Genomic DNA, 25,143 nt, shown 5'->3' with positions numbered 1-25,143 from the left:
TTCCTCCGTGCGAAGAGTTTGAGCAATCCCCTCCCATCTTGGCCTCCCTTTAGAGAAAATTAAAAAAAAAATAGGGGAACACTACAAGAAAACAACACATCTATCACGACAATTTTACCACGGACTTTATGAGCTCGTTGTAAAAATAAAATTTTACCACGGGCATAATAAGCACGTTATAAAAGTTAATTTTTCATCACAGACAAATCTTAGCCCGTTGTAAGATAACGGTGAATGACCACACGCAAAGTTGCACGTTGTAAATATACTAAGCCACCACGGACAATGCTCGTGGTCAATATTGTTAGTTCTACAGTGCATTTTTGTTATCAACCACGGACATAATGTGTGGTATAATCATACACATAATGAAAAATATTTAGAAAAGGCGGGACACCGAATTTTTGGGAAATTTCAAACATCTTTGAGATTTGAAAATTTCACAAACTCTTTAAATCTCCAGTTGCTCCTTTTTATTTCTAATCAAAATCCTATGGCACCAGGGATCCGATCCAAATTAAATTGAATCGCCAAATGGGAAGAAAAAAAAAGGCTCGCAAGATAGAAAATGGTGGTTTCCTCTTTCTTTCTTTATCCTTTTTTTTTCTTTCATCCCTTACACTTTATTTCCTCTCATGCCTGGTTTTTCCTAAACCTCATGAGTTTTGGTAATGGTTACTGTAGGGGCAAGAACAGCAGTTCATCACTAAATGGGAAGGCTCTGTTGACTGGAGAAGCCGACCTGCAATCAGAGGTCGCCATGGCGGCATGCTTGCCTCCTCCTTTGTGCTGGGTATGTGTCTTCCTTGTGCTGCAATCAGGGATCACCATGGCGGTATGCATGCATCGATCCAACATATCATAAGTTATACCAAATAACAAATATAGGGTTATCTAAATTTTACATGAAATGTTAGCCACTTGAGTGCATCAATGGGTGGACTTTTTATGTCCTACAAACTGAAACTTGCAGATTAATTCTTACTTCAGTAGAGTTCGAAAAGGAATTAAACATTATAAAGTATGGAAGCAGTTTGGGTTGCAAAATACGTGAGTTCAGGAAAAGAGACATTATTGTGATGAGGAAAACGTGGAGCAGTTATGTATTTGGAGATAAAGGCAGAGAGAAAAGGGGGAGAAGAAGGGAGACGTGCGGTTTCCCTCCTTTTACATTTCATTTATTTTATTTTGTGTTTTACATATTTATTCATAATCGTAATCTATTTGAATTGAAGTGAAGTGATTCTTACCACAATTTTCTGCAATTTTGGTTGACAAAGAACCTTCTGTTAATAAATAGTATAAATTTTCCTAATTATCATATTGATTTCCTATTCGGTTTTGGTTATTCTGTAATTTATTATATTGTAATAAATATGAAATTTTGTTGGTTATTTAGTATATAAATATTTAAATATATATTTATTAAATAGATATTTTTTTTATTTGTGGACATTTTTTTATAACGGGCATGAATCGTGGTCAATAAATAATTCACAACGGTCGTAACACGTGATGTTAAATTCCAATCTATCACGGGCACAATCCGTGGTTACATTATGTTTGACAACGGGCATAGCCTGTGGTAGAAACTAAGACTTTTTATCACATCCAGATTACTAACGGGCACAGTGCCCGTGGTGGATTACAATTTATCACGAGCATTCACCGTGATAGATGAGCTTTTTTCTTCTAGTGGAAATACTCATAAATCGGACAATTTCTTAATCTTAGAACATAAATAGGACAATCCGGCTAGAGGCGGATGCATTGAGGGGTAGGGGTCAGCTGACCCCCCAAACTTCAATGAATGTCCATGGATAAGTTGAGTGCTGACCCTCCGAACTTTGGTGAATGTCTATGGATAACTTGGGTGGTGCCCCTTTGAAGATTGGAGTTGGCTTCATACATGCCCTCCAACTGTAAGAGTGGCTCTTCTTATTGTTTTTTTTTTTAATAAATATTACTTTGTCAAAATGACGTAGTTTTGGACCCTTAGTTTAATAAAAAAAATAATAATAAACACCAAGAGCCAAAAAATAAACGCATGGATGATGGATATATTACACGAGGGAGATCGCGGCATAGAGCTCAAAGAATCACAAACGTCCATCATTATCATGTGGATCTCTTTGTTCCTATTGTTGATAAGCAACTTGTGGAATTAAATAGTCGTTTTGATGAGGTAAATACAGAGGTGCTTCTTTGTTTGGCAAGTTTGAGCCCGGATGATTCTTCTTGGCTTTCAATGAACAAAAGCTAATATGTTTTGCTCAATTTTATCCAAATGAATTTACTACTTGTCAACTCTTGGCACTTGAAGATTAACTTGGGCATTATATTCTTGATATGCATTCAAGTAGTGAATTTTCTCAATTGAAAGGAATTGGTAGCCTTGCAAAAAAAAAATGGTGGAGACGGGGATGAATAGAGTATATAATCATGTGTATTTGCTAATTACATTGGTTTTGATTCTACCAGATGCTACTGCTTTAGTGGACAGATCTTTTTCTACTATGAATACTGTGAAGACTCCATTGCGTAACCAAATGGGAGATCAATGATTGAGTGATAGCATGGTGGTTTATATTGAGAGCAATGTTTTTTCTTCCATTGACAATGAAGCTATAATGCAATATTTTTAGAATATGAAAACGCGTTGGGGACTATTGTAACTTGTATTGTTATTTGTTCTACAAGTTATGAATGATGGAACTATGGTTTAATTTTTAAGGTTATTATATGTTTAAGAAATGTTTGTAAACTTTTACAAGTGACCCCCCAAAATATTTTTCCTGGATCCGCCATTGAAACGGGCTATGCATAAGCCATGCACACCACGCACAAAACTGATATTACTAAAATGGCCACATATAAAAACTAAAAATCCTCAGCTCATTTCATCATTGTTCTCATTTGCGGGAGTGGGATGTCGAAAGCTTTGTGAGCTCTGGGTTTCTATGTTGAGCTCCGATTTTGAATAGAAGGAAGTCGAGAGTGAAGTTTAAAAGTGAGAGTTTCTCATTTGCATCAATGTTCCATCCTTAAGGATATGATTTTTTTTTTTCCAAATTTTATATTTTGGCCAGAAAGTTCTATTCTTTCCTGCAAATGAAGCTTCGGCAACCATATTTCCACTGCCATTAAGTTCGTCTATCTCTCTCTCATCTCTTTCTCTCTCTAACTTGGTCATTGTCTCCATTTCTACAACTAATGACTTGTTTGTTCAATTAGGTTTTTTGGATTTGCAGAGATGGGAATTCGAACTAAAGAGGGATGGGGAAGAGAGAGCTCGAAATGTGTTCTAGAAATCTTTATTTGTTTATGCGTTTTGTTATTTTAGATTTCTGGGTTTCAATCTTAGAGTTTTGCGTTTTAATTTATACTCAATACTTGTTAATTTTATTATGAACTTGCAAATGTTTGTGAATTCGATCTCGAATCGGTGTTTGTTTGAAAAAGTTTATGAATTAGAAGTCTTAGTACAATATGTAAGAAATTGTATACGAAATGCACACTACATGCACACGGAATACACAATTATCTTACTTAAGGAATTTACACTGGCACAATTATCTTACTTGAGGCAATCTCTTTTATGTACAGGTTGAAAGTAAGAAAAGGGAATGTGAACAATAAATCTGTGGGATCTTGGTGGTTAACCCAGGTTTCGACTCATGTGGGAAAGATATTGCCATGCAGTTTTCTCTATTGTGTATGTTTCTGCTTGTACAGTTTGTAGGCATATGATTTGAATTTTTTATTTTTTTTTGTTTCCCAAGTATGAACTTAAACATTGTAGTTATTGCTGATGAGACACTAGAATTGTTAGTCTTTTGTTTACATATGTAGTGATACAATTGCCAATCTTCCATAAGATGTTGTATCTTCCGAAACCAACTTTATGTTATCTTGAATTTGTCCTTGTTTTTTCACGTTGCAGTTATGTTATGGTTGCTGCTGATTGTGATAACTTGTAAGTCTGAAGAAGAGAACTTGATGACCTCTAAAGTAAGGTATTCGCCAAATGGTATTCGGCTGCTGGTACTACGTAATGAGATTGACAAAAAGGAAGCCCCGTTTAAAAGGTTTGTCATAAGAAATGTATGTGAACCTTTTCATACTTTGGAATACGGTTTCCCATTGTGGTGGTTTACTTTAAATAGATCGATGTTTGTGTTATTTGTTAGATATGAATGTGTTTGTTATTTGTTACATATGAATGTTTTTGTTTTACATATGAATTGTGTTAGTTTTACATACGAATCGTGTGTTGACCAACGTATTTTGCTATTTAGGGATCTGAAATCCATAACCGATAGGGAAGTTTATTGGTTCATGATATCCTCCAAGAACTCTACAAACATTGACAGTCATTGACTTGTTATTTAGGGATTCAAAGTCAAATATTTGAGTTTTTTTCTTGTTGGGATTGATGATTTTACATTTCCTAGAGTGGATTTCAACAAAGTTATCGAAGTGACTGTTGTTGTTTGCTTAGTTGGGTTTGTCGATATCTAACCATCCATCATTGTCTTCTGTTATGTGATTGAGGCAGACATATTAGGGTTGTTACACAGCCTTATGTCAGTGTTTTGGTTAACACGTGTACCCTTTGACTTTGTGAATTGTAAAGTAACTATCGTTACATATGATATGATTATTTTGGTTGATGAATTTGACATTGTAAGTTATGTAATGTGATCTTTTGGATATATGTGATCCTTGTGGATTATGTTGTAATTGTATCCACTATATGAACAACATGGTGTAAATGGTGTCATATAAATGGTAGAAGCAACTCGCTGCCAAATCTCCAATTTTATGCATAATATGGGCATATAGTATGTTCTTGTCATGTGCATCATGACATGTGCATATCCTTTGCATGACGTATGCACAGTAATATAATGTTTATGTCATCTACGTCGTACGTACATTGTATATAGTGTGTATTTACATATTTCATACTCTTCATGTTAAGGCACTTTAGGACATAGAATGCAGCTCAAATAACAAACACACGTAGTCCTTATTGTTTATTATCGTATAATAGTTAGCATGTACATTCCACAATATTGTTATCACCATATAATAGTTAGCAAAACGAGATTGTACCACGGTTTTAACTTGGCATTAAAACCCTCAATTTCATGTCTCCACTTGGACATTATGTGTTGTGAATTGTTTTCGCTATCTTAGAAGTGGGATGCCTTTTTAGCATGATGTGGGTCAAAAGCTGTAGGAATCCGTAGTAGTGCTTTTTTGCCCCAACTTCAGTATTGCTTCCAATTTGTGGGAAGAAAAAAGTATTCCCCTTCTTTACCTTATATACAAGGTAGCATATCACTAAGTACCCAAACAAAACCCATTACCTTTATAATATATTATTATTATTGTGGGACCTTTGTAGGTTTCCCACTATGGTCGGATGCAACATCAATTCTTATGCTTACGTGAAAAGCCTAATCTATAATGTTGAGGGAAACACAGATGGGCATCCATATTTGAAAAGGGGTGACCTTTTTGTCGACAAGCAAGATCTGTTAAGAAGGCTTCGATTGAAAGCGATTAAAGGGAATTTTCAGTACAAGGTCGATACATCATCGAAATGGCGTCTCATTGTCAAGTGTAATGATGCCCGGTGTCCATGGCGGATTTCCGCATACCGGAAAAGTAATGGGGAGTTTAGGATTGCCAAAGATGAAGTCTCCCACTGGTGTGATTTGGCCTTGTGTGAAGGACCGTCACCCATAAGTCAACACGCTGCTTATTGGTCACATGATGAGGGAAAAGTTCAATGATCCCGATATGATGTATAGCGCCAAAGATGTTATGCGCAACGTTAAAACCACTATCGGAGTCATAGTTAGCTATAAGTCAGCATCTCAGGATAAAGGATTGGCATTGGCAACGAGATGCGGTTCACCTGAGGAACTCATATGCCAACCTTCTTGCCTATTGTGCCAAATTTGAGAAGCTAAATTCAGGTAGCAAGACAACAATTCTAACTGATAAAGACCATCATTTTCGATAGTTTTTCTTCGTAATTTGTGCGTCAATCATGGGTTTCTTGTCATGGATGCGGCCAATTATTGCAGTTGAAGCATCTTACTTGAAGTCAAAATACAAAGGTGTCCTCTTAGTCGCGATAAGGTTCGACTGTAGTTGCAACATCTACCCTTTAGCTTTTGCAATTGCAACATCTATGAAGGAATATTAAGGCCAAGTTTTGCCTAAAAAAGAAGGACAACTTTTTCTACCACTACCATAAAACAGCTAAATCTTATTCCTGTGCTGAGTTTGACACACACTTCGTCAATGTAAGAGACTTGGTAGCAAAGTACCTAAATGATGTGGGTGTGGAGAAGTCATTGCGGGCTTGAATGAATGGGAAGAGGTACAACATAATGACCACTAACATTGTCGAGACCATTAATGTGATGTTGCGCTTTGTGATGGGGCTGCCCATACTTTACTTGATTGATTTCATTAGGGTGGGGTTGCAAAAATGCTTTTGTCAAGGACGAGATATAGTGCGTATGACCACTACCACGTTGTGCCCCAGCCTCGGTGAGAAAAAATTAAGAAAAAGGGTACATGATACGAGGCACATGCATGTCCATAAAGTAAGTGACACTGAGTTTCATGTTTTCCACGTGGACGGTGAAGCCATGGTCGATATATGTACTAAAGTCGTACAACATGGGAGGCAGCCTATTCTGATTCCATATACCTGGTATTCCCCGCTCTATAATGGAATGCAAAACATGCAGCCAAATGCACGTTAGTCTTACCTCCGATGGGGAAGGTACTAATCGGGAAACCCAACATGCAGCATATCTTGTCTCAAGGAGAAGATATAGTCCATCAGAAATGCAAGCGTTGCCAGAAGCTTGGTTATAACCAACGAACTTGCAGGGAACTTGGTTATATCCCCAACACCACATGCTTGTTTCCCTTGCATGAGGTGTCTCTATAATGTGCATGTCATGGTATATTTGGATTAAAATGTGTTGTTTTTTTTTAAATGGTAGAACTAGCTGCATGAGTTCTGCATATACTGTGCATCCATTCAGTCGTGCATTTGTTATGAAAATTAGAAGGATATTCAGCTGTCATGTTTATAACCCACACTGAATGAGTTGGGGTCTGTGTGAAAAAGGATATATATACAAGTCTACCATGATGTGGGTGAAAACCCATTAGGTTAAATTAAGTGGCCAAATATAACCCTAATTTATTTTTTATTTTTTTTACAACATATTGTTATTAAATATTTATGAGTTGACATGAAAAAAAAAGGACATCTTACACATTTACATGGAATGCACACCTCAAGTAGGTTAGGACATGGCATAGGGGCGAGGTCATGTACAACACATGGACAACTCTTCTACCTTGTTTTATCAATCAGGTTATGAAGCCAACCAATACATTTGCAAACAAAGCATGGAAGCTAACTTTTGCTAACCCTTAAGGACCCATCACTGGTCCTGAAACTACCGAGCACCGGTCAACGTTATACTGTCAAGGACCCAGATGAGTTTCCCTCCAACCAGGAGGCCAATTACAGCGCGACATGTGTCGACATCAGAAGCCAATCATAGCGCGACACGTGTCAACATCAGAAGTCAATCACAACACGACACGTGTCATTGTTAAAACAAAGCTAGAAACTCTATTCTATAAAAGGAGATCATTCTCCCACAATATTTCCTAATGTCATTTGTACTAAATCATTCTCTAGTACTCACTAAAGGAGAGCTTGAACCTATGTACTTGTATAAACCCTTCACAATTAATGAGAACTCCTTTACTCCGTGGATGTAGCCAATCTGGGTGAACCACGTACATCTTGTGTTTGCTTCCCTATCTCTATCCATTTACATAATTATCCATACTAGTGTCTGGAGTAATCTAGCGAAGGTCACAAACTTAACACTTTCTGTTGTACCAAAGTCCTCACTGATCTTGTCCATCAACATTTGGCACCGTCTGTGGGAACGACACTTATTCCCACTCTCTTCAGCTTTGTCAAGGTGGTTTCCACCGTTCGTACACTCTTTTTTTACTAGGCATCCATCTCCAACATGGGGAGCGAAGGAAGCCACAACATGTAGAACGACACCCCCCTCGCACCTAATGTGAAGCAACGAAAGAAGGAACAAAAGAAGTTTGCTCTCCAGGCTAAAGTTGATAAGTTGGAGGCTCAGAATAACAAGATAGTGATGAAGAATGAGATCCTCCAAGAGCAGTATGAGAAGGTCTTCGAGATGCTCCACGAGGCTAGATATACTAAAACACACGAGCTCATCACCCTTGTGGAAGTCAACCATCAATTGGGTTCCCCCCAACATGGAAGGTCATTTACCCTCGACATGGGTATTCCTGTTGAGGAGCGAGCTACTTATCGAAATGGCGACCAACATGAGACTTCTCTCAACCTAGCTGTTTTGACTCGAAGCAGGAGGAGTGGAGGAAGGCACTTCCTTACAAAAGAAGTGGAAGAATCGAAAGCCACCTTTTGCGACTGTCGAGACTTACTAAAGCAACGTCAAGACAATCTTATCCATGTAAGGTCGAAGATCAATGACCCAAGGGTCTTTGAAAGACTCGGTCCTCTCCCATGTCCTAGAACGGCTACCAATTTGGGGAAAGGGCAACAAGTCCTAGAGAAACACCAAGGTGTATGAGACTCAAAGATGTTCTGATAGACATACCTTGGCATTCAGTACGGCGAGTCCAGGGAAAAATCACATGCTCTTGATCAAACCTTCCTACTTCCAAGAGGAGATGGAGATTTACGAAAGAAAGCTCTAGGGGTACATGACTCCACTCAGGACCCTCTTGTCTTATAGCTCCTTAAGGAAGTAAACAAGTTGAAGGTCGAAAGACAAGCTGAGATACCTGATTGGAACCAACCTAGGCCTGGCCCTCTTATAAGAAGGATCTTTGACACCCCTTCCAAGCAAAGACAAAACAGAAGCTTGGCTTACAACTCTATACTGGAAAGAAGGACCCGATTGAACACTTTAACCTTTTTGAGTCCATTATGGCATACCAGATGCACACCGACGAAAAGCAATGTCTTCTCTTCCCATCCACCCTCTCTGGCGGAGCTCTAAACTGGTATTGTCGTATTCCACCTTAGATGGTAGACTCATTTGAGGAATTGAGGAAACTGTTTATTTCTCAACACATTTTCCAGACAGATCGCTTGCACTCTGTGGATGACTTATACATTATTCACCAGAAGCCAGACAAGTCATTACGTATGTATGCTGGCCGCTTCAGCCATGAGTATTCCAGTTGTGCCGAGGCAGACGACAAGACTGCCCTCAAAGCCTTCACGGCAGGCCTACATGACTGTTTTTTTAAGTATATGATCAATGCCAGCACTTGGAAGACTTGCTTTGAGCTGATTGCGTAGGCTTATAACCATGCTTCCGCCGAGTCAAAGACATACCAAAAGAAACCCCCAACAACCATCCTCTATCAGCAAGTGGGGAGTGGAAGCCAGATCCACCCAAATGAGAAGACCTCAACCTTCCAAACGACAGCGGTGCCTCCTCCTGCCTTACTTAATACTTTGTCAAGTCAACAGACATATCAATCTCAGGGCAAAAAGAAAGATTTCCATACTCACCAGTCTCATTTTAGTAAAATGAGTAAAGGACACTACTGCGATAACCAAGGGTATCGCCACGATAATCCCCGACCCAGGTAATCAACACAGTGGGTTAAGCACGTGTCAGGACAGGCCCTAACCCGAGGTATGAGGCATACACACCTTTGAATGCCACATGCGTGACCATGATGGCGAGAAGTGTATCACCCTTCATGATCATATTGAAGCTTTGGCATGTGAAGGAAAAATTGATCAATTCCTCCTTCACCCTTCAAGGGGTAACCCTAACCAATGCCAGGTGAATGTGATATATTCCATAAGTGGCGGCACACCCATATCTAAATCTTCCAATAGGGCCTTGAAAAATAGTGAACAAGCTTTAAGGCATGGCCACCAAGTGTTTCACGTGGAAGACATCAGGGGAGGCAAGTATCAAAAGCCTAACTGGGATCTAATATGTTTTTACCCTGAGGAAGAAAAAGGTATCATCTACCCTCACAACGACCCACTGATCGTGGAAGCTCACATAGCCAACTTTGAAGTACGACAAATCTTGGTAGACACGAGGGATTCAGTCAATATCATGTTTGCTAAAGCGTTCAAGGCACTTAATGTAGTTGAACACTTGCTCGATCGATCGATTTCTCCTATGGTAAGCTTCTCCGGTGATATCGTGCAACCTTTAGAGAGCATACACTTATCTTTCACCATTGGTACATGCCATTGCACAACTACCAGTACCACTACCTTCCTAGTGGTTGATTGCCTAATGGCATACAATGTCATCTTCAGATGCACAGGCATCAATGATCTCAAGGCCATGATATCCACACATATGTTGTTGATGAAATTTCCAACCCCCTATGGCAATGGTTACATTAGAGGAGATCAACTTAGTGCACGATCATGTTACAACATTTCGATCAAGCAACAACACCTGCATGTGCCCAAGGAAACCCTTTCTATACATGACCAAGTCATAAAGACCAGCCTAGACGAAGCCAACTTGGATCTTCACGGTGGCAACGGTCAACCCGACGATGATCAAGATGACTCATTCACCCAGCAAGCACAACCCGCTAAAGAGTTGGAGAATGTCTCTATCTCAAAAGATTATCCGGATCACATGGTGAAGATTAGCACCACCTTGTCACCACCCATTCGGTTGGCATTAATCTCTTTTTTGGAAGAGAACATTGAGTTCTTCACCTGGTCATAAGAGGACATGCCAGACATCTCTCTTGATATCATCTGTTATTGCTTGAGTATTGACCCTAAGACTAAGCTGGTGAGACAGAAGTGAAAATCTTATGACGCTAAATGATACGAAGGTAGAAGTTGAAAAACTTAAAGGCATATGCTTCGTCCGTGAAGTCAATTACCCAACATGGGTAGCAAATGTGGTCCTTGTTAAGAAAAATCAGACCAAAGAAAGTCTTCTGCTCCAAAAGGTCTTGTGGAGAATGTGTTTCGACTACATCGACCTAAACAAAGGATGCCCGAAGGATAGCTTTCCTTTTCCTCTTATTGACAGACTTATAGACTTTACAACAGGGTGTGAACTCCTGAGCTTCATGGATGCTTACTCAGGATACAACCAAATCCTCATGAAGCCTTGGGACCAAGAACACACAGCCTTCACTACTGATAGGGGATTATATTGCTATAAAGTCATGCCCTTCGTCCTAAAGAATGCATGGGTGACTTATCAGAAACTAGTCAATTCAACGTTGGTTGAACAGATTGGGAAGAGCATGGAAGTTTACGTTGATGATCTTCTAGTCAAGAGAAAACATGCTGACCAACACATTACAGACCTATCTGAAACTTTCACCATTATGAAGAGGTATCGAATGAGGTTGAACTCCAACAAATGTGCCTTCGGTGTAGGCTTTGGCAAATTCTTAGGCTTTATGATTAGCCAATGAGGCATTTAAGCTAATCCTAAAAAGATCCAAACAATCCTTGACATGAAGGAACTGGTAACTTCAAAAGACATCCAGGCTCACTTGAGGAATGTCGCTTACAAGCAGCGCATCTCCAACTACTATGACTCAAGGGTTAAACCTCGTTCTTTCAAAGTGGGGGATTGGGTATTGAAGAAAAGATTACTCTGCGATAGAGTCCCGAGTGAATGAACACTTAGTCTAAACTGGGATGGACCGTTTGAAGTTGTTGGCATCAGTCGTCCTGGCTCCTACAAGCTTGGAAGCTTTAATGGCAAGACCCTTAGCCATCTATGGAACGCTGATCACTTGAAGTACTATTAAAAGTAAACTCACATTGTACAATTGTTAAGCTTCAGTTGTTCAACATCCTATGTAACGAAGACCATTTAGCATGAATTCAATAAAGAGGTGATTTAGACAACTCGGTCCTAATCCTCTTACATTCCTAGCAGTGAAACACTCCGGGTTCAAAGCTTCAACATGAATGCTTCCAACATGAAACAAAGTCTAAGTATATGTCAACAAGACTATACAAATAAACGAACAGCTTCATAGTATATTCGTTCAATCATACATTCCAACACATTCATACATAAGCCAACTGTGCTTTAAAAGGGTTCAACATACTTTGTGTCATTCTACACTTGCTATAATGTGCCTAGGCACCTTGCCTTTACTCTCACCAACTAGGTGATGAAGGAACTTACCTTTGTGTCACCAACCAGGTGATGAAATGTACAATCTGTACTCTAATATTATTTGGCAACTTGCCACTCTTATCACCAACTAGGTGAAGAAGGAATTGATTTTCGTGTCACCAACCAAGTGATGAAATGTGATGAAGGAACTCACCTTCACCACAAATTAGGTGATGAAAGCAACTCACCATTCATTCCACCAACTAGAAGACAAGTGGTACAACTTGTACATGTGAACTCTTAGCATTCACAAATAATCAAAAACCCTCAAGCTTTACAACTCAACTAGGGGAGCACTTATGCCTAACAAGAGTTATAGTCACCAACAACGTTTTATTGCAAGCCAATAACAACTTCAGTGCATGGTATACGAAGATCAAGTTATTTAGCCTTCTTGCATCTGCTTCAGACATTTATCCTCTGTAACAATGCAAACACTACAACTCGTAGAAAGCTTCACACTCTTCAAGACTGTTCGAAGCAAATTCAATTTATATGGTTCATCCAAACATTCGACTACTACAAGGTCTGGCTTGTATATGTTGTCTCTCCTACTTTTTCAAATTTCCAGTTTTCCCAAAAAAAATATATCAAAAAAGGGAAATTGGGAAATTCAACAAAGCTTCATCAATGGAGGACAATTACAAATTCTCAAAAGCTTCACACACTCTTGATCAAGACAGTATGAAGTAAAACCAATTTATGGTGCCAATAACAGCTTCATCAATGGAGGGCAAACACAATTCTGAAAAGCTTCACACACTCTTGATCAAGCTAGTGTGAAGGAAAACCAATTTATGGTGCTAACAAAAGCTTCAGCTCCAAAGCTTCAACTCCAAAGCTTCACCTACAAAGCTTCAACACAAAAGTTTCACCTACAAAGCTTCAACACAAAAGCTTCACCTACAAAAGCTTCAACTCCAAAGCTTTACTTACAAAAGCTTTAACTCTAAAGCTTCACCTACAAAGCTTCAACACAAAAGCTTCACCTACAAAGCTTCGACACAAAAGCTTCACCTATAAAGCTTCAACTCCAAAGCTTCAACACAAAAGCTTCACCTATAAAGCTTCAACTCCAAAGCTTCACCTACAAAGCTTCAACTCCAAAGCTTCACCTGCAAAAGCTTCAACTCCAAAGTTTCACCTACAAAGCTTCAACACCAAAACTTCACTAACGAAGCTTTAACACAAAAGCTTCACCTAAAAAAGCTTCAACCCAAAAGCTTCACCTACAAAAGCTTTAACACAAAAGCTCCACCTACAAAAGCTTCAACACAAAAGCTTCACCTACAAAAGCTTCACCTACAAAAGCTTCACACACTCTTGATCAAGATAATGTGAAGCAAAATCAATTCATAGTACCTAACAAAGCCTCAACCTCAAAGCTTCACCTACAAAGCTTCAACACCAAAGCTTAATATATATATTCGTAAATTCGAAAATTCAAAAATTCAAAAAAAAAAATTGAAAATTAAAAAAAAAAAAATTTGCCTAGGCCTCCTCTTCTTTGGGCCTAACAACTTTCATAACAAATACATATGAATGAGGAGTTTTGGGCTACCACTTAGAAAGGAAAATGGTGAAGTTTTGTTACTTTGAAAACTTGGCTACTAGCAAGGCACCTCCTTCGTCAACTCCTTCGACCGGAAACTTGGGGGACTCTTACCCATATACTACTGTACTTTGATACTCGGAAGTCTCATGACCACTCAGTGACTTGGATTTTTCAAGTCTCCAACCGAGAAGTTTTCCTCATTCGGGAAATTAAGGGAGCACTACCTCAACCTACATGTTTCACTCATAAAGCTTCAACATACAAGCTTTAACAAAAGAAAAAAAATCAAAGAACTTAGTGAAGAAGACTTTGGTGTATTTAACACAATACGTTGAAATGAAGCAAAGCTTATTTATTGATATCTCCGATAAGGTACAAATATGTAAATATACATGAATCAAAATAAACAAACAAGAGGGAGCCTTCACAAAGGTTGCTTAGGAGAAGTCTCTGCAGTCTGCAGAGCCCCAGAAAGAGAAGGCACCGGATGGTGATCATTCAGAGCCTTAGTATTGGGCAGAACCCCAGAAGGAGGAGGCACCAAAGGTTGATCATTTAGAGCATCATTATGCGGTACAGCCCCAGAAGACGAAGGCAATAAATGCCTTTGGAACAAACCCACAAACCTCTGATGATCAAGTAAAATCTGACCATCAAATTCCTGCAGCTGGTCAAGCTTCCTCTTCATGTTTGTAGCATAGTCATGTACGAGCCTGTGCAACTATTTATTCTCATGCTTGAGCCCTCTGATCTCCTGTTTGAGACTTATCACTTCAGCCACCAATGATTCAATTTTCGAGCAAATAGGCATTGGGCCATATTAGACACAGAACCTGCACACTGAACACTGAGAGCCAGAGAATCCTTAACCGCCAAATCATCAGACCGTTTGGAAAATAATATGTTATTTTTAGGAGTGAGAAGGTTTCTGGCTAGCACCGCAGTGGTCATATCATTCTTCATCACAGAGTCCGCAACTGTAAGAGGACCAGTAGAGGATAAGAAGGATGGGCGTCATATGTTATCTTGAGGAGGCATGGCTGCCTCTTCACCAAAGTTCAAGTCAAAACGACGGTCGGATGGGCCAGACATTTTCAGAAATGATGAAGTAGAAATGAGGTCCAATAAATCTCTGAAGTACGAAAATAAGGGGGAAATTCCTACAAGTAATAACTCTTTGAACATACTTCTTGCACACAATTGGTGCCCCTATAAAAGAAAGGGCAGCAGGGCCGTTTGTTCAAAAATCAAAGAGGCACCACTCTCCGGATTTCGAAAAGCAGATTTTCCTGAGTAAAATATGTCGACAATCCCCACACGCAACATCAGCTCATCAGGTACCACAAATAACTTTGCCAAAGATCTCTGACAAAGTTTAGACACATAAATTTTGAAGGTCCAGCTACCCTACCATTACCCACAAGGGTAAAGGAACAGCATCACTGCTTGATAACTGGAAAGTCCTTATGTGTGTCAACCTCTGTGCTCCGTGGCAAGGTAGACTGGCAAAAATGCCCAACCTTTACTCACATTGAGAAAACACTCCCAACAGGATTACTTCAAAAATTGAAGAGGCACTGTTCTCCGAATCTCGAGAACCAGACTCACACCAAGATTGCTTTCTCAAAAATCGAAGAGGCATCGCTATCCGAATCTCGAAAACCAAAGTCACAACAGGATTACTTTCTCAAAAATCGAAGAGGCACCACTCTCTAAGTCTCGAGAGCCAGATCCCCAATAGGATTGTTTGTTCAAAAATTGAAGAGGCAACGCTCTCCGAATCTCGAGAGCCAAATCCCCAACAGGATTTCTTGTTCGAAAACTGAAGAAGCACCGCTCTCCGAACTTCGAAAGCTAAATTTTCTTGGATAAAATTTGTCTGTAATCTTCACACGCAACTTCAGCTTTCCAGATACCATAGACCATTTTTCAAAGTGCTCTGACAAAGTTAAAACACGTGAATCTTGCAATTCCCACTACATTGCTATGACCGAGAAGGGTAAAGGAACAACGTTACTACTCGCTATTGGGACAATTCCTATATATGTCGACCTCCATGATCCACAGCCAGGTAGACCTGCAAATAAAAAAAAATGCTCAACTTTTCTTCACATCCGAGATAGCACTCTCAGCAGAGTCTCTCGAAATACTCAGCTTATTTTCCCCCCAATAATACCTCTGCAAACAAGCCACACCAGAGCAAGAGTATCTCATATCATCAAGGTTAAAGGCAAGAGTATCCCATATCATGTTTTTTCCTGTCTTTTCCTTTGCCCTTGCTCTTACCTGCAAGACAAGAAGAAAGAAAGCAATAAGTTAGAACCTGAAATCAAACTTCCAATTTGGAACTGATTGCCCGGAACCTTTGCTTGGTTGCTCACCTAGCATTGCTCTCGAGTACTCATCCTCAACTGTTGTCAAGGTCACGAATTATTTCGGTAAATACCTCAAAACAGTTGATACAAAATTGGCTCTTTACACTGAAGCTGCCAAACATGGACGAGTCGTTGAGAAGTAGTACTCTGAAGGACCATTTAAATGCAAAGGTTGCACACCACTTTTTCAATGCAAAAGATTGAAGCAAAAGGTTCAACAATGAGCTGGGATAGATCACTATAGCACGACGCCCCCTGCAGAACCGCATAATCCATACAGAGGAGTCTAAGTCAAATCCAAGCTCAACATCGTTGCCCTATCCGAGTAGCTCAAGAAGTTTCAACAACCTTTCGCTGACACCGTCACCAAAGAGCAAAGCCTCGCCATGCCGCATCCACTACTTTGTCAACAGCAAAGGTATCCCATATCATTAGGGTCAAACGTGCTCTAGATTTGATGGACTTGTTTTCACCCTCAAATTCTTGAGTTGGCCTTATACACTAGAGGAAACCAGAAAACCTTCCAGCCCAGTTCAAGAATAAGCATGTGGAAAGTTACTTCTTCAAAAGCAAAAGTATCTCATATCATCTCATCTCCTTTTTCTTCTCTTTATCCTTCTTACTGCCTACAAGATAGGGAGAATGAGAAAAATCAGCTGGAACTCGAAATCAAACTTCTGATTTGGGACTAATTGCTTAGAGCTCTGATTGCTTACCTTGTCTGTCACCTATTTCAGCAGATCTCCTAGCTCGGCGACTTGGGGGACTCCTACTACATGGTTTATATCGCGCTTGACCAAGCTTGAAACTACAAGTAAGCTTCAAGTGAAATTGATACATTACCTTGTGCATCTCCATCGGTTAAAGATACCACCCCTTGATGGAGAAAAAGTACTTCTAGAGAATATGCCACATTTACCTATGAGACTGATAAGGCAAGTGAAAACGATACCATACTTTGGTACTTAGAAGTTTCATGATTACTCAGCGGCTCGGATCTTGCAAGTCCCTAATTGAGGAGCTTCCCTCACTCGGGAACTTAGGGGAGCACTGTTTGTACCATACTTGACCAATCCTGAAACTACCGAGCACCGGTCAAAGTTATACCGTCAAGGACCTAAAAGAGTTTCCCTCAAACCAAGAGGCCAATCACAGCGCGACACGTGTCGACATCAAAAGCCAATCATAGCACGACATGTGTCAACATCAGAAGCCAATCACAACACGATACGTGTCAATGTCAGAACAAAGCTAGAAACTCTCTTCTATAAAAGAAGATCATTCTCCCACAATATTTCCTAATGTCATTTGTACTAAATCATTCACTAGTACTCACTAAAGGAGAGCTTGAACCTATGTACTTATGTAAACCCTTCATAATTAATGAGAACTCCTTTACTCCGTGGACGTAGCCTATCTGGGTAAACCACGTACATCTTGTGTTTACTTCCCTATCTCTATCCATTTACATACTTATCCACACTAGTGACTGGAGAAATCTAGCGAAGGTCACAAACTTAACACTTTCTGTTGTACCAAAGTCCTCACTGATTTTGTGCATCAACAAAACCCATTACCTTTATAATATATTATTATTATTGTGGGACCTTTGTAGGTTTCTCAATATGGTCGGATGCAACGTCAATTCTTATGCTTACGTGAAAAGCCTAATTTATGGTGTTGATGGAAACACGGATGGGCAGCCGTATTTGAAAAGGGGTGACCTTTTTGTTGACAAGCAAGATCTGTTAAGAAGGCTTCGAAAGTGATTAAAGGGAATTTTCAGTGCAAGGTCGATACATCTTCGAAAGGGCGTCTCATTGTCAAATGTAAGGATGCCCGATGTCTATGGAAAATTTCCGCATACCGGAAAGGTAATGTGGAGTTTAGGATTGCCAAAGATGAAGTCTCCCACCAGTGTGATTTGGCCTTGTTGAAGGACCATCACCCATAAGTCAACACGCGGCTTATTGGTCACATGATGAGGGAAAAGTTCAATGATCCCGATACGATGTATAGCGCCAAAGATGTTATGCGCAACATTAAAACCACTATTAGAGTCATAGTTAGCTATAAGTCAGCATCTTAGGATAAAGGATTGGCATTGGCAACGAGATGCAGTTCACCTAAGGAACTCATATGCCAACCTTCTTGTCTTTTGTGACAAATTTGAGAGGCTAAATTCAGGTAGCAAGACAACAATTCTAACTGATGAAGACCATTATTTTCGGTACTTTTTCTTCGTAATTTGTGTGTCAGTCATGGGTTTCTTATCATGGATGCGGCCAGTTATTGCGATTGAAGCATCTTACTTAAAGTCAAAGTACAAAGGTGTCATCTCAGTCACGATAAGGTTCAACTGCAATTGCAACATCTACCCTTTAGCTTTTGCAATTGCAACATCTATGAACGAATATGAAGGCCAAGTTTTGCCTAAAAAAGAAGGACAACTTTTTCTACCACTACCATAAGGCAGCTAAATCTTATTCCCGTGTTGAGTTTAACACACACTTCGTCAAGGTGAAGACTTGGTAGCAAAGTACCTAAATGATGTGGGTGTGGAGAAGTCATTGTGGGCTCAAATGAATGGGAAGAGGTACAACATAATGACCACTAACATTGCCGAGAGCATTAATGCGATGTTGTGCTTTGCGATAGGGCTGCCCATACTTTACTGGATTGATTTCATTAGGGCGGTGTTGCAAAAATGGTTTTGTCAAGGACGAGATATAATGTGTATGACCACTACCACGTTGTGACCTAGCCTCGGTGAGAAAAAATTAAGAAAAAGGGTACATGATGCAAGGCATATGCATGTCCATAAAGTAAGCGACACTGAGTTTCATGTTCACCACGTGGACGGTGAAGCCATGTAGATGTATGTACTAAAGTCGTACAGCATGGGAGGTAACCTATTCTGATTCCATATACCTGGTATTCCCCGCTCTGCAATGGAATGCAAAACATGTAGCCGAATGCACGTTAGTCTTACCTTCAATGGGGAAGGTACTGATTAGGAAACCCAACAAGCGACATATCCTGTCTCAAGGAGAAGATATAGTCCATCGGAAATGCAAGCGTTGCCAGAAGCTTGGTTATAACCAACGGAATTGCAGGGAACTTGTTGATATCCCCAACACCACATGCTTGTTTCCCTTGCATGAGGTGTCTCTGTAATGTGCATGTCATGGTATATTTGGATTAAAGTGTGTTTTTTTTTTTAAATGGTAGAAGTAACTCCTTGTGCATGAGTTCTGCATATATTGTGTATCCATTCAATCGTGCATTTGTTATGCAAATAAGAAGGATATTTAGTTGTCATGTTTATAACCCACATTGAATGGGATGGGGTCTGTGTGAAAAAGAATATATATACAAGTCTACCATGATATGGGTGAAAACCCATTAGGTTAAATTAAGTGGCCAAATATAACCCTAATTTATTTTTTATTTTTTTTACGACATATTGTTACTAAATATTTATGAGTTGACATGAGAAAAAAAGGACATCTTACACATTTACATGGAATGCACACCTCAAGTAGGTTAGGGCATGGCATAGAGGTGAGGTTATGTACACATGGACAACTCTTCTACCTTGTTTTATCAATCAAGTTATGAAGCCAACCAATACATTCGCAAACAAACCAAGCCAACTTTTGCCAACCAATTTCCACTTTTTAGCTTGGGATTTACACAACTATGAGGATGATGCCTTTTGTAATAAATGAAACGTTAAAATAATGGGGTAAGTATCATCCTATTTGCCGCCAATTGTTGAAGAGAATCCCAAATCGTATATTACATTGCTCTTTATCACACATTTTTTTGTTAAAAAATTGGGGAAAGTATCCCACCAAGGTATTCTTTGTTGCCACGTATCCATCCTTTGTTGAGGGAACCAGAACAATTTGTTGGCGCTAATTTTTGGCCTTTCTCATAGGCAGTCATGTCTTTGTTCACCTATTAAACCACAATATTTTACATTACTAACTCCACACATGCACACAAACACTAACACATTGCAAACTTCATCACAAGATTAGCCTCCACGCCTAAAATAGTTCAACAATATCTGATTATACGACATCGACTGGGGAATCTGACCATGAGAACAAAGTCACTAGTAACTTCGATTTCAATGAGGTAAACCTCATGGCTAGAGAACATGCCACATTTTTCAAAATTCAGATTGCTGACATTGAAAAGGAAAACGTGGCATGCAGGGTACGAACTGAGTTGTTCAAGTCTATCGAGGATGACCACAGACTCTGAGCTCAGAGGAGCCGCTTCAAGGTCAGGCTCCTAAAACACAAATTGAAACAGTGTTTGTATGAGGACAGTGTTAGCTGGTTCAAGGTTTCTGAAGAGCTTGAGATGAAGAAGAAGAAGGCCTACAAGGGATGAGTTGAGTTGTTCCGGGTGTATGCTAATCTTCACAGCGGCGCCAAGGCCAACAAGGATTGGCTTGATGTCGACTTGACCAACAAGCACAGCCTCTTTCGTAGGCATTTGTTCTAGGCGTGGCATTGGTCAGCCTTTTTTGTAGACTGTGAAGGTCATTTTTTTGTGTAGTCTTCCAAAGTTGAAACTTATAGAGAGCTTCTCAACTTGTTGCACCACTGTCATTCTTCTTAAATTGGGACATTGGCGCATCAAGATAATACTTTTGATCACTTTTATGTAATATACATTACCGCTCGTTGTAACGAAATGAGATTAATGACTACTTCACTTCTGTTTTCTGCCATTTAGTGTACCATGCTTTCAGTTATCCTTAAAAGAAGTTAAGAAAATTTTGACAAAAAATAAAGAACTTAAGAAAATATACGAAATTCTACCTAGACAATGTGTACATATCATGTGCATGTATTGTGCACATCTTGTGCATACCATGTGCATATTATTTGCCTATGACCTGCATATTATGTGCATGGTACATGCATGGAAAACTCATATGTACTATGCATGGGACGTGCATTGAATGTGCACGAAAATTACAAATTCTAAATTTTCACATTTTTCCTAGGTAGGAAATTCAAACCACCGCCAAAATTTGGGGCCCAATTTTTAATTTTGGGAAATGTATGGGACACCTCATTTTTTTAATTTAGTTGTCCTTTGATTTTGGTGATTTTGAGTGTATATAAGGAGACACAGAACACCCCATTCTCTGATCTCTCTAACGAAGAAATACTTACCACAGTCAAGGCACTTGGTGATTTGGGTGACCGTTGACAACTACAAGGCACTTGTTGTTGGGGCCACTAGCCAGGAATAATTTAATTTGAAGTCTTTTGTGGGTCCTTCATATTTTGTTATATGTTGACAGTCTGTGTGTGGTTTTTCATAAATAAGAAGGACCTGAATGTTTAATTAGCTCAATGTTATCTAAGTATATTAATGGAATTTCGCTATTGTTTTTTATGTTTTTTTTTTTACGTACAATACAATAACCGGTATTAGACATTATATGTTCAAGTGATGCATATAGCATGTACATGTCATGCACATCGCATGTACACATCATGCACATCACATGTACACGTCATGCCCATGAAATGAACAGAACATTCACATACAATGCTAATTGAGGAAGCCTTAGAAGTAGAAATGTCAACATAAGGCCCTTGAATGCTAAGTAATAAAATATGGATTACATGCTCAATACAGAAACCATGTGATTGCAAAGTGTACTAAAATTAGACTTAATTACAACCAATGGCAACAAAAGGCCCTTGAATGCTAAGTAATAAAATTAAGAATACATAATGAATGCTCAAACAATACAATGCCAAGTTCATCTAAAATCACAATTACATACTAAGTACTCAAATTACGATTTGAATGGTAACCCAATTGTTTGGTTTTAGCAATAAAACTATTGAAATAAATGGTGTCCATATAATGATTCAACAAATGCACGACCTCTGATTAACTCGATGGCAAGCTTCAGTCTGAAAAAAGGCATGTTCTCAGGTTGTACGTGGTTAATATCCAAGCCCGATGATAGGTAATCAACAAATTTGAGTAAGAAAACTCCGCAGTCTGACCTACCAGAAAACAACAACTCCAGGTTACAACATAGTACATAGTACATATTGAAGACATTTACAATTAAGTTTGAGATAAGTACGAAAGGAACGTACTTGTTCTTCTGTTGGTTGTAGTTCACCCTCGCCTGAATCTCAAACTGTTTATCCATCACTTTCGAGGTTAGATTCAAATTGCTTCGCGCAGCTTGGAATCCCTTCACCTTTATAAGTTGGGGTACACCTATGAGTAAGTTGTTTCTTCATTTTTGACCACCATGACCTTGACCAATGTGAATCATAAATCATGATCATATGAAGTAGAAGATGGACATCAGCCAACATCTAGTGGTTGCCATTCACATGACATGGGATGAATACTTGGTCAGCATCATTCCATGCACGCGTGTGTGGCGTCGCAGTTGCATCGGTTTCATCAAGTGCTTCAAAGGTGTAATAACCAGAGCTTCTTTTGCCTTTGCCATTTCCTACAACAAGGATCTCAAATTGTCCATATTCTTGTTTCATATTTCTTGCACCGAGAGTAAGAAATTATCCCATTTTGGGGTATTTCCCTACAATATAGAGTTGTAAAAGTACACCTGCATCTTTACTGGAAAGATTTAAGTATGGATTCTAATCCAATAAAGGAGATGTAAATTTGGGACCTTTTTTTTTTTTCTCTATAACTCACAAAGTGCACGTTCTAAAGATGTAAAACTAAAAATAAAAGATTAAAAAAAAAAAAAAAACGTATATTTACGTTCTTCTTTTTTTTTTCTTTTTTTTTTAACATTTTCCTTCAAAGTTGAATATTTTACATCCTTCCATCTCAACCAACAAGAAATGTAAAATACCACTTTCGAAGTTGAATATTTTACATCCTTACATCCTTCCATTCTCTTTGTTTCGTCGAGAAGTATGATTTTCATTTTTGAATCACTCGATTTTGTTGAGTATTGAAGAAGTTATGAACGTTTAAATTTTACCCAGTTTTCGGCGAGTTTTTCAGTTTTTCCACGGACCAGTCAACTTTGAGGCTATTTTCCGGCCATCTCCAACAACCATTGGGCTTCCAAATAGGTATAATCTTATTATATGCTTTCCTATCTTCATTTGATATATTATGGGTCAAATTTGGTTAAGAAACGATTGAGTTACAAAGAGTTTTTAATGAAATGACCAAAATGATGGATGATGGACAATCTCAGGGACCATTTCTATTGATTTTCAATCTCAGAGACCAAAGTGATGTGTTATGCATATCTCAGGGACCATTTTGGCTATTTAGCCAACAAAAAACTATTACTTGTGATGTTATGTGAAGAAACAAATATGGACAACTTGACGGAAAATTGAAAACTGTGGACACATCTACGAAAGTTTTCTAGGTTATATTCAGGAATTTTTTTCAGGCCTGTCATATTGTCTTGTTACAGATGCATCAAAATAAATTGCATTGTGATGCTCCATCTGATAAACCCCCTAAAGTTGATGCAAGATATCAATCTTCACTTCTCATTTATTTAGAATAGAGTAAAAAATTTCTAGTTCCTTCTCAATTCCTTCTCAGTTTCTTAATTAGTTTATTTAGTACTTAAAATTACCGAAATAAGGAATTAAAGTCATACTACGTCATTAAAAACAAGAATGAATTCTCAAGAAACACAACTTTTATTGAACACACTACTACACAAAGGACATAACCACACACTTTTATCAACTTTTTTGGATAGAATGTGTCGTTTTTTATTCAGAGTTTTATTTATTTACAGCTATCTCCTATTCAAGTCAAAACACTTTAATCAAATATTTAAAAGTTTAATAAAAAGTTAAAAACCTATATATAGATGTTTAGTAAAAAATTGTAAAATAGGAGTTGAGGATTCTAATTTCTCCAGAAAAAAAATATGGACAACGTAGTTTACGAAAAATTGAAAACTACGAACACATTTACATACATAAGTTTTATAGTTTTATATTCACGAAGTTTTCTCAGGCCTGTCATTGTGGTTTAAGATGTGTGAAAATAATTAAATATACTTTTATTATTATAAGTGTATAATATAGGGAATTGTTATTGGGTCTCCACAAATCTTATTTTGCACTCTAAATTTTTCATAATTAGTGCAAAATGAAATTTTGAAGTGCTAATAATAATTCCCAAAATATATTAGGGTATTTATTACTTTTGGGTTGTAACTTATTATTTCATTTGTATTGTAAGTTTGTAATCTATTAGTTTTGTTTTTGGACGTAGCTTTTTAATTTCGCTAGTTGCTTTTCATTTCAAGTTTCAATTTGAACTTAACTTCTTTTTTCCCAAAGATAGAAATTTTATTAGACTTAAATACGAACCGTTACATGTGCATCTTCTGCTAAAATATTAAAAGAAACTCTAGTTCTAACTCATCCCAGCTAAATCTCCCGCCATGCTTAACAACGTACGCCGCTATCGAATGGGCTACACGATTACAATGACGAGGGGTAAAACAAAACCTCACCAACTGAAATAAGCTTGCCATTCTCCAAATATCTTGGAGGTAAATCTCAAGAGTCACATCAACCACGATATCCTTATTAATTATCTGAATCAATCCCTTAGAGTCCGACTCAACCGCCAACCTAGAACTACTCCCCACAACCGCCTCTAACCCCTGACGAACTGCCTCCGCCTCCGCCATAATTGCAACCCCAAAAAACCCCCTCCTTCCCCTCCCGCAAGCTTTGGAAGGCCAGCAAAATCCCGAAGTGCCTAACCAACCCCTCCCTTCGTGTGTTTCCTCCATGTCGTATCACAATTCAATTTCAGCACTCCAAAAACCGATTTTTGCCAATATCCCACTCCCTCCCCAATTTTCGTCCCCATCTGCTGCCCCTCCCCAAGACCGTCCCCTAAACAC

At 38.8% G+C, this 25,143-nt stretch overlaps 1 long non-coding RNA gene across 2 annotated transcripts; it reads left to right on the top strand.

The window, feature by feature from the left end:
- The first annotated feature begins 432 nt into the window (after window positions 1-432).
- LOC114821693 (uncharacterized) lies at window positions 433-1,394 on the top strand. Of its 2 annotated transcripts, none has more exons than XR_003769432.2 (3): window positions 433-571; window positions 685-793; window positions 974-1,394. It is a non-coding gene; the product is annotated as an uncharacterized lncRNA (long non-coding RNA). The 2 variants fall into 2 exon arrangements; XR_011583690.1 differs by having other exon boundaries at window positions 685-835.
- Window positions 1,395-25,143: the final 23,749 nt, after the last annotated feature.

The sequence above is a fragment of the Malus domestica genome, chromosome 08, assembly GCF_042453785.1.
Source record: "Malus domestica chromosome 08, GDT2T_hap1".
NCBI classification, from domain to species: Eukaryota; Viridiplantae; Streptophyta; class Magnoliopsida; order Rosales; family Rosaceae; genus Malus; species Malus domestica.
The sequence above is the reverse complement of the archived record's forward strand: the minus strand, read 5'-3'. Positions and strand labels throughout refer to the sequence as shown.